Source organism: Panthera tigris, chromosome B3, assembly GCF_018350195.1.
Source record: "Panthera tigris isolate Pti1 chromosome B3, P.tigris_Pti1_mat1.1, whole genome shotgun sequence".
NCBI classification, from domain to species: Eukaryota; Metazoa; Chordata; class Mammalia; order Carnivora; family Felidae; genus Panthera; species Panthera tigris.
Genome location: NC_056665.1, coordinates 65458693 through 65476653, shown reverse-complemented (window position 1 = coordinate 65476653; position 17961 = coordinate 65458693). Strand labels below are relative to the sequence as shown.

Genomic DNA, 17961 nt, shown 5'->3' with positions numbered 1-17961 from the left:
GGTAACTTGTTCTAGGAGCCACCATGCCTTGGGCTCCATCGTTCCCTGTGAGCACTGGCTATCATGGTATCGTGCCCAGTGTTTTACTGTTTGCATTCGTGTGTGGTCCTCCTCAGAGATGCTCCTTACATGTCTGAGACATGCGTCAGCTACTATTTATGAAAACTCCATCTCACACTTGCCCTATTCCAAACGGGAAGAGGGAGTGCTGGGAGATAGCGGGCTGTGCACTGCCCGGGCTGTTCAGATTACTCAGAACGTTACCGCTAAAGATGAAGTATTAGGTAGCTGTGGAACTGTAACACACAGTACTTTGTGAACCCATTCCCTATTGTCATTTCTTTATTTTTTTTCAATATAATACTTTGGATTATATAATACTTTTTTTCAATATAATACTTCTATTTTTTCAATATAATACTTTGGAAACAGGATTAAAATATTCGGAGAGGCACAAAGTTATTTTCTTTTGGGGACTACCTTCCAGGAGTTTAATTTAGGACATCCCACTGAGAAACCTGCATCAGGGTTTCAAATGAGAGAAGAAGAAGAAGAAGAAGAGGAAGAGGAAGAGGAAGAGGAAGAGGAAGAGGAAGAGGAAGAGGAAGAAGAAGAAGAAGAAGAAGAAGAAGAAGAAGAAGAAGAAAGGGAAGGAGGAGGAGAAGGAGGAGGAGGAAGAAAAGCTGCCTTTGCCTAGTTCTGTTTTCGATGAAAGCCCTGCAAACCTCGCTTTCCAAGAACCATCCACAAAGTCAATCTTTTCGCACATGCCATTTACCTTTTTTCACGTCAGATCAGGTTGGGGGAAGGGAAAGCTGAAGACCCAGAAATGTGGGGAGGGTAAGGGGCCAGAGGTGGGGTGAGGGGCCAGCAGTGAGACCTGCTAATTACTGATCTCTTTTACTCTCCTGCTGTGCTTAACTGTCTGGACACGTTAAAGTGAAATTTTTCTGTGATTTTTCAAGTGACTAGTTCATGGCCCACTAGCATGGAGGGAAGCAGAAGAGATGAAATGCTTTCGTTTACATGCAACATTTACTAACTGTGTGGGTTTCCGACATTAAAGAGAGGACAGTGACCCAGGCCACCTTTTTCACACTCAAAAGAGCACTGAAAAAACAAGTCTTCATCGGCTTACCTCAGGCTTCCCTGGTCCTGAACACCCTCCCCCCGGGGTTGGAGCAGAAAGGGGAAAACAGAGGGGATTTTATGCTCCTTTCTCTTCAACTTTTCAGGCGGTATAAGCAGCATTTAGCAAATTCAGCCTCAAATGGCTCCAAATGCTCAGAGCTGCAGGGGCTCCTTCTTTGTTATCCTCCCTCTATTTACACAGGATTTATGCAGGCTCTCCACTGAAGAGACCTAAAGCACTTCCATTCTCACCGGCTCTCCCCCGCTTGTGGCCCCGGCGGCGGCTTCACCCAGGCCTGCCCCGGGGGATTTCTGTACCCTGGAGAAGGCCACAAACTGCTCCCTAACTGGGTGATCCGGAGCCGACCGACCGGGTGGTGGGGGCAGCTGCGGTGCGGGGGCCTGTGAACAGGAGCTCACCTTCCAGCAGAGGACCGAAAACCCAGCCAAGGCTGTGCAAACGCGTGTCCAGAGACAAACAACATGCACTTTAAAATATGCATCTATACGATATAATGCAAAGTGGTGGGTGAAAAAAAAAATTCAGACTGCAGCTTGGATGAAAACCACTTCACCCACTGGTTGGAAAAATAAAGTGTAAAAACAGACAGATGGACACATATGTAAATGTGGCTGTGTTTTAGGCTTTAGCTGGCAACGTGAGTGTCGTAGTATAGTTTTGCACGCCTGTATTTTCCATATCATGTTGAATCCTGTTAACTGTTGAACAGAAACATCCTCATACTGGTCCTTGACCAAATCAGTCCCCTCAATTTACCCGTCAGGAGCCATAAAATGGCTTTGTTTATTGACTGGAACCCTCTAATCCTTGAGAGAGCATAAGTGAAAGAAAGCTTCCAATAGTCTTTGCCTATGCTTCACTTAAGTTGGTTCCCCTCGTTCGAAATATGTAACTTCACTTGAAATTTTTTGAAATGTTTCAAGAAAGGACATTTATTCTCCTAACTTTCCACAGAATTCTCTAAAGGATATTGACTGAACCCGGTAAGAAAGTATATTCCTTTGCCATTATAATTCAGCAGATTGCTTAATCTCTGCGGCAGAGCATACACGAATGTACTTTTTACTCAGTTACCGGACAAGCACATATAAAAATACAGAGTAGGTTCTGAAGTTATTCACAGTACATCGTAATAAAGCTCTTCTGGGCACTCTAATGATTCATTTTTAGTGATCTCTCCAATGCCCTTTCCCACAGTGAACACTCAGATTTTATTAAGGTGGAAAGCAGGGACAAATGTCCACTCGAGTCCCAGCTCTCAAATTTGAGTCTCCTTGCACTACACTACCTACAGCTAAAGCTTTTCTAATGTTCTGTTCACCTCCCTGGAGTGGTGTTTCAGCTAACAGAGTCCACAATCTTTCAGCCCTGAACACACAAGGCTGCCATCTTCAAGTCATCCTGGGAATGTGCCAGATACCATCATCTCCCTCCTGCCGTACAAAGAACCAGAAAGAGAGACCAAGAGAAGACCAAGCTGATCATGTTACCAAGAGCCCAGAATGCGCCTCTCAGAAGGTTAATCTTCGAACCAGTAAATGTTATAATTAGGAGCCTTGAAGTCGGGCTGAGGCTGGCCATTGAAAGAGAGACCCTAAAAGAGAAAGTATGAACGGAACACATTTCTTTCACCTAACGGTTGACACAAAGGTCATGATTTTTATGGGAAATGGCACAAAAATGAGTTGTTATGATATATGAGTCCCTTTCCCACATCTCCTACAAAAGAAAAAGGGTGTCTGGGGAGAGATGTCTTCCCAATTTCACTTAGCTATGTTTCAGTACAAATTGTGAAAATTATGCAAATAGCTATTTTGGCACCTTTGCTAGAGGAAAACATTATTAAATTATGCTCTAAGTATTTTGTCTGCGTTAGTAATTACTCTCATGTAACTGTAAATATAAATAGCTGTTATTCTGTTTAAATTTTTAATCATGCAAAATATTGTCACACAAAATGTCCTTCTGTTGCAGTCTAACTGGGATTTTCTTTTTTAAAATATCCATATTTAACTGAAGTGGACTATTTTTAGCATTGTAAAGTGTTTTCGTAAAGATAGCTGGCTAACATCTCTGAATCAACAGGTCTTTCAAGGAAAGATATGGCCTTTGTATTTGCGAGAAGAATTTCCTACGAAAGGCCTTTTATGTAAAACACACGTTCAACATTTTATACTAAAACTAGAATATAGTTAGTCTGCTTCCAAGGATGTATGGACCACATCAAGCCTGTATTTTCAGTACATGCTGCTAATATTCTCATCTTACCATTAACTGTAGGATTTTATCTCTAATGGTCTCTTTTAGCATACTTTAATATGAACTGAAATGTTAAATATCAACCAGTAATAAAATCTGGTAGGAGGAATAACAAAAAACATAATTTTATGTGGCAGAAGTGATTTCATTCAATTTTTAGGATCCGTACGCCAATATCTCATTTGCTGTCCAAAAGAAAAATAGGGACAATGCGTTTTTCTGATGTCAAACAGTTGATCAATTTGAATTCTTACTCTGCTATCTCTCTGTGAATTTCTATCAGCAGACACTATTTTCAAACAGCCGGACAACCAAAACAAAAAGACTGATTATTTCCCACTTTCGTGATTATTATAAAATGAAAACAATAGAATATTTTAATAAAAGTGCAACTTTGCAACTGATACTGTTAATGCAAAAAAAAATTCTTTACCTTAAGAGAAAAGAGAGCCATCTAGGTAATAATAGCAGTAATAATAATAATGCTCGCTGACACAACTAGATTCAGATACCTATCAACACTCCCTCTGGGATATTTTTAGGAAGCTAGTCATAGCTACGTATAGAAAAAAGAAAAAGAGTACCTATGAAGTTGATAGCTGGCGTTAGGTGAATACTTTTCAAATCATCAACACATCAGAATTGGAGAATATTTGTTAATTATTTTAAAATTGCATTTTTATTTTTCAGAGAATATTTTCACACATCTTTGGATTTTTGCTTAAGAAGTTTATAAACTAAATTACTAACATTTAAAAAGTAGCTCCTGTCCATTTAGGCATTCCACTTATTTTGATTTGATGGTTTTAAATAAATCTATTACTATGATTTGAGAACAAGCAGATATGTTTTTGTAATGTAGTGCAGGGATCTACCACATATATGTAATAGCCCTAAGGGAAATAAATAATATGCCTGCTTGATAAAAATAATCTAAAATAGTATGAATTGATTATTTTTCATATAGCCTATGTACCAAAGAGCTACAGACACAGGGTCCTTTAAAAGTGTACTAAAATAAAATAAAATATTTTTTTGAAGTAGGCTCCACACCCAACGTGGGGCTTGAACTCATGACTCTGAGATTAAAAGTCACGTGCTCTACCAACTGAGCCAGCCATGCGCCCCTAAAAGTATACTTTGAATGGAGAATGACTGCTACCGGGTATGGGGTTTCTTCAAGGGTGATAAAAATGTTCTAAAATTGGTCATGGTGATATTTGCACAGCTCTATGAATGTAAATTATATAGTATGTGAATTATATCTCAATAAAGGTCTTTTTTTTTTTTTTTTTTGGAGTTTATTTATTTTTGAGACAGAGAGAGACAGAGCATGAAGGGGGGAGGGGCAGAGAGAGAAGGAGACACAGAATCGGAAGCAGGCTCCAGGCTCTGAGCCATCAGCCCAGAGCCTGACGCGGGGCTCAAACTCACGGACCGCGAGATCGCGACCTGAGCTGAATCGGACACTTAACCGACTGCACCACCCAGGCGCCCCAATAAAGGTCTTTTTTAAAAAGAACACATTTTTACCCCCTTATACAAAAAAAGCATGCTGCAAAAGATATAAAATCCTCGCAGCAGAGTTTTGAAGGTGTCATATATGTTTCTGAATTTAAAACAATGTGATTTTAAGGCTACTTACTGATGTCTTCTCAGCACCTTGCACGTGGACAAATGTATGTACTTAAAGACACTCGGGGTGAATTTTATACTGTTTATGTTTCAAAGATATCCTTTAATGGAAAGTCAATTGATCTTGTTTTGTAATTTAAAAAAAATTAAGTTTTATGTATTTTGAGAGAGAGGGAGGGAGGGAGGGAGGAAGACAGGGAGGGAGGGAGGAAGACAGGGAGGGAGAGAGAAAGAGAGTGCACATGCACAAGCAGGAGGGGGGCAGAGAGACAGAATCCCAAGCAGACTCCACACTGTGCACACAAAGCCTGATGTGGGGCTCGATCCCACGAACCCTGAGATCATCTCATGAGCTGAAATCAAGAGTCAGACGCTTAACTGATTGAGCCACCTAGGTGCCCTAGAAAGTAGATTGCTATTTATACTGAAACTAACCCTCTATACTGAAATTAACTACTCTCAATCCATTGCATTATAGCACAACCCTAGCTCAAATTATTTACCTCTTTCAAAGCTTACTTTAACTACCAGCATAACTCCAGATGACTTACGCACATATACACCATTCCTACATTTCTTTCACATTTGTTCTACATAAACTTCTTCAAGTCAGGAAACCACATTTTTTAGTTTTTTCATATTATTCTTAGAACTTGGGAGTATGGTACGTGTCTAACCTTTTATTGAATGAATGGATGGATGCCTTTCCAATCCCTTGGAATATGCTATATTCTTTGTAAGTTTGTATCTAAAACTTGGAAATAGAAACTACGTAGCATACTGGTCTCTAAGAGTTGAAAACTGCCCATAGAGTTGATGTTTCATAAATTTCTTCTCTTTTTTAAAAAAATCTTTTTAATTTCCTTTTTTTGTTGTTTTTAAGTAATCTCTACACCCAACATGGGGCTCGAACTCATGACCCTGAGTTCAAGAGTCACATGCTCTACTGACTGAGCCGGCCAGGTGCCCTGATGTTTTATAAATTTCAAAGGCACTAACTTGTAAGAAATGCTGTCTGGAAGAAGGAACTTTACTAAAATAGACAATTAACATTAGAGGTAACCCACATTTGGAAAAGTAACGCACACACCTGGTTCACCTTTCCTTTTCTGAATTTCTGACTTTGTTCTATTTCCTTGGGCAGCTGTACTATTTTGTGTGTACATTAGATGCTCATATCCGACATATTCCTCATCCCTCTACTCTGTCCCTCTTCTCCTCCCTGTATAACCACAGAGACACATGTCCTTGGGGAAAAGTGGTGACGTGATCAAAGAAGCATGAGTTGGGGAGTAACAACAAAGATTTTGTATTGAATTTTCAAATCTATTTCTTACAGGTTGAATGTGATCTTGGTCAAGACATTAACCTTCTGAACCTCAGTTTTCTTCATCAACGAAATGGGAAGAATTACACATACTCAATAGGTTAATTGTGAAAATTAAATAATAAGTAATAGTTATTTATTAACTCTCTACCTCGTACCACATGCTTTACTCTTACCGACCAGCTTAGAAACTTTATACGTGACATCTAGCCTCACACAGTACCTCATATGTTCAAGGAGCATCAACAAGTGTTAGTTATTTCTTAAAGTGAACTAGTATGAAAGGACAAACAAAATGTGGTATATCCATAAACTGAAATACTACTCAGCAATAAAAAAGAACAAACGACTGATACACACAACCTGTTACATCACATTACGAGTCATTAAGCCAAATGGAGGGAGCCAAACAAGAAACCACATGCTGTTTAATTCCAAATGTACTAGGTTCTAGAAAATGCTAACTAATACAACAAAAGCAGATCAGGGGTGGCCTGAGGACAGGTACAGAGGGAGGGATGGATGAAAAAGGAGTACAGGTAAACTTTCAGGTGGTGATGGAAATGTATAGCATCTTGATTATAATAAGTGCTAGTCTCATGAATGCACACAACTGTCAAGACTTGAAATTGTATACTTTAAATGAGTGAAGTTTTTATATGAAAATTATACCTCAATAAAGTTGACAAAAATAATGTGAGGCAGATTATAGTTAAATCGCCATAAACCTGTTATTTGGCAGAGAACGGATTTTAGTGGAAAGCACAGCATGCAATATAGAGAGATGGGAGTGAGGATCCTCCCTGTTACTGCAATAAGATGCTGAATGGATGAAATGATTTAGGGCAGCACTTGAAAGATGCTGTTGAGAGAAGCTCAACGTGATATTTATAAACCTATAGATTTATACTATTTTTGTAAAACTTCATGAAGATGTAAAGCAGATGGTCAAAATGCACTTTGTAGATTTTATTCAAAAATATTTTTCTCCAGGGGCACCTGGGTGGCTTAGTCAGTTAAGCATATGACTCCTGATTTTGGCTCAAGTCATGATCTCATGGTTTGTGGGCTCGAGTCCCATGTCGGGCTCTGTGCTGGCAGCAAGGAGCCTGCTTGGGATTCTCTCTCCCTCTCTCTGCCCCTCCTGCATGTGCACGCGCACCCTATCTCAATATAAATAAACTTTAAAAAAATATATATTTATCCATTGGCCAAATCTCTTTATGGGAAATACTGTTAAAAAACTATTCAAGTTTCAAAAAAAAAGAAGTACCAATAATAATCCAAAAGGTAATAGAAATAATTATTATTAAGCTACTTTTAAAAACTCTTTTGGGGAATACAGTATTAACCCATTCCTCCTCATTTCAAGAAGGTCTCACACTGGAGATCTTAGTCAATCTCAGAGGAAAATGACACCACTCATGAGAGACTCTGAGCACCCTTACAATTAAAAGTGAATGGGAAATACAGAATTAATATTAACCCTTGCCAGACAGCTCCATACCTTGAGATAATCCCTGAACCCCTCATACAAATGGAGAAAGGAAGTAACATTTGGAGAACACCTAGTACGTGCCAGGTACAATAAGTATCACCACATCCATACGACAGTTCAGAGTTCAGTATTTTAATTATTATTTTCTGAAAGTGATGCCAGACAGGATAAGAAACTTGCCTAAAGTCACATGTTTAGTCAGTAACAGAACTGGATCTTCAGCTAAAGTCTATGGGCTATACTTTTTCTTTTTTTAAAATCTATTTATCTTGAGAGAAAGTGTGCATTTGGAAATGTGGGTGCACAGGCAGGGAAGGGGCAGAGAGAGAGAGAGAGAGAGAGAGAGAGAGAGAGAGAGAAGCCCAAGCAGGCTCCAGGCTGTCAGTGTGGAACCCGACCTGGGGCTCAATCCCTCGAACCATGAGATCACAACCTGAGCTGAAATCAACAGTCATACATTTAACTGAATGAACCCCCCCACCCCCAGGCGCCCCAATGAACTATACTTTCATAGTTTCTTTTCCCATATGGAATGGAATTCATATTTTTACAAAGTAGAATGTCGGGGGGGGGGGGGGACAGTGTCTTACGGCTTTGCCCCTGGGTAAGTGGTGCTTACTAATGCCTGACCACGGCCAAGTGACTCATGTGAATTTTGAGATAAGTGGTATTTGGTTCATATCAGATAACCAAAAAGAGTTAGTTTCATTACATTCTTACTTTTTCCTTCCTTCTTTCATTTCTTTTTAATGACTCATTCACATGAAAATAAAATATGAAAGTACAGTCACCACTGGCTGAAAAACACGTTTGCTTAAGCAAAGTAATTTCTCCCTCAGCCTTCCAGAACTCATACTTCAAAATGGCACAAAAGCCAAAGGCCACATTTGCCACCACAGGGGAAATACTACCACACCTGATTGGCGTCATCTAATCCCAGCAAGGCAAGGAGCTGTAAACCACACAACTGTTAGTTTACCATTGTACCCGCAACCCCCCATGCTCTGTCATAAAGACAGACCACTCAACTGGAGGGGCACCCGTGTGAACTTTATTATTTTCACTGGTAAAGATCATTGTTTAAGAGGAAGAGTGGCTCAACCGTTTCCCAGGAAGAAAAGGCAAGGGTCTGCCCTCTCACTAGGTTTATGCATATACCTGTGCAAGCCAGCCTATGAGAGAACTGGCCTCTTTGCTCTCAGACCAGATCTCAGAGCCGCCAATCAAAGAGCAGTCCCACCTTAATATGCTGATGCAGCGGATTTCCGGATCTTGATCACACTAGGCTAGGGAGTCATTCTTCTCCGTGATAAAGGCGGTGAACGCACTCTTGAGAAGATAACAAATTAAAAACCAGCTGACTCGACACCTTTTGAGTGAGGAATTCACTGCTGACCCAGTACAACACAATTTCTATCAGCAGTCAGTAATCACTGAAGAGGTGACCGACTTCATTTCATAATTGTAAAACTATTCCTAACAGAGGGTCTGAGCATCGCTAAATGTCCGACTTACATCACGCAGATCTACAAAAATTGGTAAGGACTTCCTCAACTATCTCTACCCTGAGTGTTACTTTATATTAAAATTTGAAGATTCTAAAGCAAATGAGAAATTCTCAAAAGTAGTGTATTATTTAAATGACCAGAAATAGGAAAAGAACTATATAACTTATAGGATTGTTCTATTTTGAAAATTTATCTTATATCCATAGAACTCCCACTAAAAAGTAGTTTTTCTATAGTTAGTGTAATATTCTGGTAGAAAGTAAAGCTGACACCCTCTATACATCATCCACAAATACTAAAAAAATACCTACTAGTAGCTGTGAGACTTGTGTCCTAAAATTAGAAATGTGTGATCTTCGATAAAAATATCTTGTATTTACATTAGGGTTTTTCAGCTTTCAAATTACTTTTTCTAACTTTTGATCACCGTAACAAAATATAAAGGGTATATATACTATTATTCCCGTTTAACAGATAAACCAAGTATGGTTAATAACATTTTGCTAATTCCTTGCTTTACCTAAAGTACTTTGCATTACTTAAGGCCTAGGAATATTCGGTTGAACCACCTGAAATTGCTAATATTTACCATTTTTAACCTACCAAAATGGCAATTTCATAAAGCAATATTCCCAATTTTACTGTCAATCCTAACTTGGTTCTTTTGTTTTTTCTAGTTTTCAATTTGTTTTCAGCAATATGCCTCACTTGTACAAATCCCTCCAATTATTTTTGTCTTTTCATATCAAATAGATAAAAAGGCAAAGTGGAAATAAATACTAACAATGGAAGCCCTAACATATGAGAAGCCAGTAAAGTTATACCTTAAAACATACCAACAATTAGGATATGGGAGACTGCTGTGTTTTTAAATAGGGACCTGGCCAAAAAGCCTGTTTGTACTGTTCAGAAAAAGGAACTTGTCCTTTTTCTGAGGACAAGAGTACTTGTCCACTCTCATTTCAAACTTCAACAATAGTTGTTAGCATTGAGAAATGATTAAACTATATTTTATGTAGAGACGGTGAAGAAATGTTCACTGTCTTTCCTATAATATCAACTGCAACGTTAATAAAATACAACGTGTCGTGAGCACTTACTCTCTTTCGGACAATCTGCGAAGCACTTTCCATGAATTACCTCACTGAATTCTCAGCATCCTATCCGGGATGATTTTCCTTTTCCGGATAAAGAAACCGAGGCTTAGACAGGCTGCATGATTTGCCCAAGGTCACGTGAGTGATAAGTGGGAGAGCCGGAGTTCACACCCACGCCCTTCACACGCAACAAGAGGCTGCTTCCCCTGACAGCTATCCCTGGGACTTCTGAGCCCACCTACCCAGAATCTCCTGTCCTCATAAAGCTTCTCCACATTCCTATGCCCTATTGAATCATTCAGTTAGCTAAAATGTTTGTGGTCTATCAAGCTAAGATCGTGGGAAATTAACTTTTTACCGTGGCCGGGAGCGCAACGCCGTCAGGCACTAGGGCCATCCTATCGCCTGGTATTCCCAACGCAGATAGAGCAGAGCCCGCCTCAGCACAGGCACTGAATTAGTGTTTGTTCAAAGGATGACAGGGGGCACCTGCGTGGCTCCAGCGGTTAACCATCCGCCTTGATTTCGGCTCAGGTCACGACCTCTCGGGTTCTCGAGTTAAATAAAGCTCAGCATCTAGTGCGGAGCCTGCTGGGATTCTGTCTCCCTTTCCTTCTGCCCCTCCCTCGCTCTCGCTCACTCTTTCAAAATACACTAATAAACTCTTAAAAAAAAAACTGAAAGAAAAAAACAAAAAAGGATGACACATAATAATTCTTCCCTGTGTTTTTTGTTTTTTCATTCCGGAAGACTTACCGTGGCTTGTCTTCCTTGTGAAAAAGTGGAGAGCTCTTGAACAATCCCGATCTAGACATTACTTGACTTTGGAAACCTTTCACCAGCGGCACTGCCACTAACCACCTTCAACTTTGGGCAAATGCTAAAATTGATTCATCTCGCTGACAAAAATGTGATAAAAGAACCCCGACCACAGAGGTGGAGAAACCACTCCTTCCCCTGGAACAAATGCTGCTTTCTGATGCCCGTGATTGCTTTTCTTCTCTCGCCAAGGTTCAGTAAGTACTGAGAGCTCAGGCCCAGTGAGTTTGGGTCAGGTTTGTAATGCAACAACTCCGCCCCTTGTGTTTCCAGGACTCACTAACGCCTGCTAGCTCTACAAAAAAAACAAATAATAATAACAATAGTAATAATAATAATTAATAATCATAAAGTATTTGGCCCAACCAGTAATTTAGGTGCTGCAGGAGTCATAAAAACACTATTATCTCCCATAGTGATTTGCTAGCCTTTCCATACTCCAACCAGCACATTGGGACTTCTAAATTACATACCATAATTGACATAAAATATCTGTCCCATCAGTGAATATCTTTATTAGCATCAAAATCACTCACAACTAGTGTTCCTCAGTGTTATTAAACATAACTTGTTCTAGGTGTTGCTTTACTAATTAGTCAGGATGAGCCCGAGGAAGAAAATCTGGGTCATGTTAAATTAATTGGAATGAGCATGAAAATTAGCAGAGCAAACTGCATCAATTTTCTATAGAGAGTCTTTCTTCATGTTGAGAATAAAAATGGATATTATGAGGCATTAACCAAACTGCCTTCTGTGACTGCCAAGAGGTGTGTTACAGTAGCCCAAAATATCATGCTCGCAGATTTTCAGAAGTTAATGAGACATTTCCAGGAATGGTAAATACATGGTGTTAAAATGGGTGTGCCTCTGATGGGAAAATGCCAAGTCATTTCATGTTTATTCAGGCATAACAAGCTCTTCAAAATGAGCATAATTTAAGAGGTGAATAGTGCAAAGAGGGCTAACATTCAACTAATTTTCCTTCAGAAAGAAAAGATTAAATTGAACAAAAAAAAATGAATTAAGAGGTTTACAAATCAACAAGTCAGCCGCCAGGACGGCAGCCTCTGCTCAGCACAGGCGCGGCCGCCCCCGCCGCCACGAAGTTTTCGAGAAATGTCCCGAAGGCAAGGAACAAAGCGAGCAGAACTGATTACTGCCCCGCTCACCGCCTCGCCGTCTCAACTCTGTTTGGCTTCCTAATGAGCTCACTAAAAACCTAATTCATCTCCCATAACCCTCCTCAGCCCTCCTTGAAATCCACCATTATGGAAATTATAGATGAAACATTTCCAGGCTGGGTTCAAACCAGCGTGTCTTCAACAGGCGGGCCCTGACCCCCACCTGGAACACAGTGGAGCGGGTTCGGGCTCCGAACCGCTCCTGCCCTCCTGCCACAGCTCTGGAGAATCAGGAGGCCGGGCAAGGTTAAGGCTCTTTCTCAGGGTGACAATGATTTCCGCCTTCACGCGCTCCCTCCCGTGAATGTGGGAATTTCGTGGGTTCCACAGTACATAAAATACAAATTGTAATGCAGGAGAGGAGAAATGAGTTGTACTCATGACAAATAGCTGAAATAGGTTAATGTGAATTCCCAGCCTGTTCATGAGGAAACTCCCCGGGTTCCTCATTACATAGACTCAAATCCTCATGGCACCTAGCCTGTAACTGGAAGATTACTGAATTGATGGATCCTTAGTTTAAAATGCAGCTGTTTTATTCTGCTTTAGTAATTAATTCTTTTTCCAATACTCTATTGATTAAGCGTAGACCCTGATAAAGTTCAAACTGAGGAGAATCTCTCGTGGCGTCCTTAGTTGCTCAGGAGAGTCAATGAAAACTTCCTACAATTCCACCTGCCTCCTCAGAGTGCTGATCCAATGAACAGAACAGTTTTTTTCTCATAAATTAGTCAGGCCATGTGGAGCTCTATTAGCTGATCGCTGCTTTTGTCTCTCTACTTGCTGACTTGCTTTTCAGTTTTGCTGGCCTTTGTGCTGTCACACACAAAGTCGGAGTGCAGCTGCTATTCTGAACCCAAACCAAGGTAAAGAACAATTCATACAAACTACATTTTTTTCCCGCATTTTCTACAGCTGCAACTCCCTGAGCTGTACAGGGCTCAATGGGGCCTCCTGGGACCCAACTAGCTGAGAAATCAGTGCTAAAGCATGCAGACATATTGTGGAGCTGGGGGGAAAAAAATAAAATAAAGTAACCTATTTTCTTCAAGGCTTTTGCCAGGCATTTTTGTGCCCCCTCCCCCTCATTCCACCATAGAATTTGTGCTACCCTGTTTCCAGCCACGCTAAGCTCCCTATTTCGTTCTCATAGAGGACATCAAGGAACGTCAGAAGACAGGGCAAAGAGAGTAATCGAGAGGCCAAGGTCTATATGCTGTGCCGGTCAGGTGGCATGAGGGAGTTTGGGAACGCCTATTAACCAAACGGGCGTGGAGTGTAACCATATATAAATGGCCATTATAAACACAATGGTATTTAGTAATAAGAGGAATCGCCAACATGGTGCTCCTTTTCAAAGGGTCACATGTACTGGGATCAATGTTGGTGAGTAGAACAAGCGTGATAACAGAAAGTTTCTCAGATTACAGCCCCGCACAATGGATTTTTGTTTCTACGAAGATCGCTGCTACTGAGAATGCTTTTAGAGCAATGGACTCATTCTCTACCTGCCCTGCACCCCCTGCATCCCCACACACTCATCTAGGCCCCCACACCAACGTGCATAGGCTTCTTTCCCTGCATGAAAGCAGGTCAAAGACATATGTTCCAGCCATGGGCTGGTGGAAAGAACACAGGTGATTTCTCGACACACTTGCAATATACATTTATAGGGGAACTCCTGTCATTTGCTGCTTTTAACTCTACTTCAGATGGTGTAATAGTAAAGGTCTGGACCAATTTCAGGAGAATCCTTCAAGTTTTTATCATCTAATAGCAAACTCAAAACTAAAACTAAGCTAGGATCCTTCCTGGGAGCTTAGTGGCAGGGACTGTTTTCCATGTTCTCTCGGGGCCTGAGCTGAGAGTACATTCCCCACCTTCACAGCATTCCTTCCTAGGTCAAAAGGTCATCTCTCACAGACGTCTCCAGCAGACACTCGGTTGTCAAAAGGTTGCATCATGTGATCTGGGCAGTCACTGCTAACAAAGCTCTTTCCTCATTGGGAAACAAACTTTGCACGTCTAAATAATTTCCAAGTTAAAAACGTGCTTTCCTCCCTCCACCCCTGTTCTTCTCTTCAGTTTCAAAACAATGAGGGCAGCAATGGGCACCAAATTCATCCAGCAAAGGGTTCACAGATCATTTGGGTCAAAATTCCACCACTTTTACTGGCCCATATTATGAGGAAAGATAACTGCCAGGGGTGATGTTGATTTCCTGCATTTAAGAGAAAACAGAGATGTTCCTTTTCCAGGGGATTTCTTTCGAAAGGAAAATACCATTTTTAAAGCAAACACATGTATTTTGAGTGAATAAGAAATAACGCATAGAGAAATCAATCTAGAAAAACGTCAGAATCCTTTGTAAATTTATATTAAAATGTAAGCTGTCTTTTTTCATTAATGTACATTCAGTTACATTCAAATGACCAACAGTGTACATAGTGTATGACAAGGTACAAAAACAAAACGTGGGGGTGAGAACTATGCTTTTTTGTTCAACCTTCAGAACTCACGCAAGCCTGAAGTTTGCCATCAACATTATAAATAAAAGGTCTCAGTTACTGGGGAAGCAGGCTTTGCTTTTTTTTTTTTTTTTTTCCCTAAATTTCTTGCTGCCTAGATGAATAATATAACGATTTTCTCATTGTCACTGATTGTTACTTAGAGCAGCTTGAAGCTCTCACATGCAATCCAAAATGAGTCATTTATTTCTAGAAGGGAGTCAAACAAGTCTATCAACATTGCTTCTATTTATAAATTACATATTTAAGAGTAAAATAAAGTCATGGCTGAAATGTTACATATGGGAAATAAAGAATTAGAGATACTTTCAAATTATTTGGCCTAGTCCTAAGCAATAAAATCGAAAGACACTGATAAATTTTTATAAGAACTAAAGAATTGGGGGGCCTGGGTGGCACGGTTGGTTAAACGTCCCATTTCAGCTCAGGTCATGATCTCACAGTTCGTGGGTTCAAACCCCGCGTCAGGCTCTGTGCTGACAGCTCGGAGCCTGGAGCCTGCTTCGGATTCTGTGTCTCCCTCTCTCTCTGCCCCTCCCCCCACTTGCACTCTGTCTCTGTCTCAAAAATGAAAAAACATTTAAAAAGAAAAAACTAAAGTAATCTGTGCACAAAAAGCTTAACTACCCTCAGAAGTGGGATCCAAGTCCTCACATGTCTTTAGGATACTAAAGTTGGCAGATATACAGGATTTTCCTAAATGTACCATCTCTCCTTTGTTGTTTTTAATTATCAAACTTTCCAAAAGTACATTTTTCAAAACTCCTAGTTGGGGCCTTTACATGTCCCCTTTCAGCTGCCTTGGGATAAACGGGAACTGACAAAAATGCATATTCTTGAGAATGTGTGTACTTTTACTTGGTATAATCTACTAACTTTAAAGACCCGAGTTTTATAAGCTTTCCTTAGGGTAGGTATTTCAGTGTTCTAAAAACAGTGTTATGGGCTGTTAAATTAAGCACATGCTCTACATTGACATTTTAGTTCCTGGAAGTTACTGTGTGCCAAAGTTGCCAGTTTAGTATCTGTAACCCTGGAACACGTGCTTTATGCCTTTTTCTTGGGGTGTTTGGAAGGTAACTGAAAATACATCAAACAATTATGACACAGACTTGAACACGAAAAAAATAGATCATGCTGGAGAGGAAACTGGCATCTGAACTTTTTATAGAAGTTTGGGTGGGATCCAATGAAACAAGGTGAATAAAACGAACGTGTTTATGATCTTGTAATGACTTATAAGCTTATCACCATTTCTGGGACTGTATCTGATACTTAGCATTTGACATCAGCTAGAGAATGCAAGGATTCCATACAATTCTAATAACTGCAGTGAATGGCCCTAAAAATAGAAACTTTGGGGCCAGAATCATGTTGTTTTTTTTTTAATGTTTATTCATTTTTGAGAGAGACAGCGAGAGAGCACACAAGACGGGTAGGAACAGAGAGAAAGGGAGAGAAAAAGAATCTCAAGCAGGCTCCACAGCTGTCAGCGCAGGGCCTGCTGCAGGGCTGGAACCCATGAACCGTGAGATCATGACCTGAGGTGAAAGCCAGATTTGGACGCTTAACCGACTGAGCCACCCGGGCACCCCTCAGAATCATGTTTTATCTGCTGAAGTAATCTGGGAAGAAAATAGGTGCCTAATAATGAGTGGCATGAATTTAATTATCATCTGTTTTGAGAGTACCACACAGTTTGCAGTCCTATCAATCGAGAAAGGAAATTAACCAAAGAGTTAAGAATTACCTCCAGAGAATATATGATGCAGTTAATTATTTATTTAAGTTTATTTATTTTTTTTGAGAGAGACAGAGGGAGTGCAAGTTGCAGGGGGACAGAAAGAGAGAGAGGGAGAGAAAGAGCATCCCAAGCAATCTCTGTGGTTAGTGTGCAGAGCCCAGCAGGGCTCGAACTCATGAAACCGTGAGATCAAGAGCTGAGCAGAAATCACGAGTCAGCCGCTTAACTGACTGAGCCACCTAGGCACCCCCACAGTTAATAATTGTAAATAGGCATGGTTAGACTTGTGCACAGACATGCAGCTGACCCTTTCTGGGGGTGTGACTATCCACACCTGCACTTTTCACTCCTGTTACGACTTTACCTGAACGTGGACTTCAGCTTCAGGCACTCCATCACTAAAGCCAAAACAGGCCTTCCCACTGGGTGTACACAAATATTTTTCTAAGTGTAACACTGAGCAAGGAATCCAACAGTTGGGAGATGGGGGCCGAAGAGACTGGGGTGCCTCATTAAAAGAAGCTATGTTATAGAATCACAATATATCAAGACGTCCTAGGAGAAGGTCACACGAGCCCACGGTGGAAGTGTTCAAGGGCAGAGATGGCTAATTTACATCTAGCCCAGGAAGTAGACTAGAATCTACAATCCATAAAATTCTACATCAAATGATGACTGCACCTGCATCTGTGAAACATCTTTACACACAGGTCTTCAGGTAAAACTACCCAACTACTACATATTAGAGTTCTTAATTTCAAAAGTATCCACACTCAAAATAACATGAAGATTTTTCAGAAGTAGCTGGTCACCACAACTACCTTGTCAAATCACTCATCAGAGACTCATTTCAATATATGCAATTAACATTTTTAAAAATCCCAAAGTAACCAAATCATTTCTCTGAAAGAAACGATACAAGGAGGCAGCAACTCTGGGCCTTTTGGGAGATGGCTGGAGAAACTAAGATTTATAGTCACCAAACCAGTTTTTCTGAAACCCTTTTCAAAAGTGTAGCATTTCCTCTTAACTTTTGAAACCTGGATCTCTCACTATAAATAAAATAGCAGCCATAAAACATCTTAAAAGAGCTTTGAAAAAGTTTTAAAACCGCTTAAAAGAAGCAGGCAGGATATAAAAGGAATCAATACAATTTTGTATATTCAAAATAAGGCATTTTATTTCTCCAAGTGAACTGCTTAAGATCATAAA

The 17961-nt window shown here is 40.3% G+C and overlaps 1 protein-coding gene across 7 annotated transcripts in view; it reads right to left on the bottom strand.

Annotated features, from left to right (window-relative positions):
* The window catches only part of MEIS2 (Meis homeobox 2), a 208369-nt gene that overhangs the window by 152080 nt on the left and 38328 nt on the right, over window positions 1-17961 (bottom strand). The gene's annotated exons all lie outside the window — the stretch shown is intronic.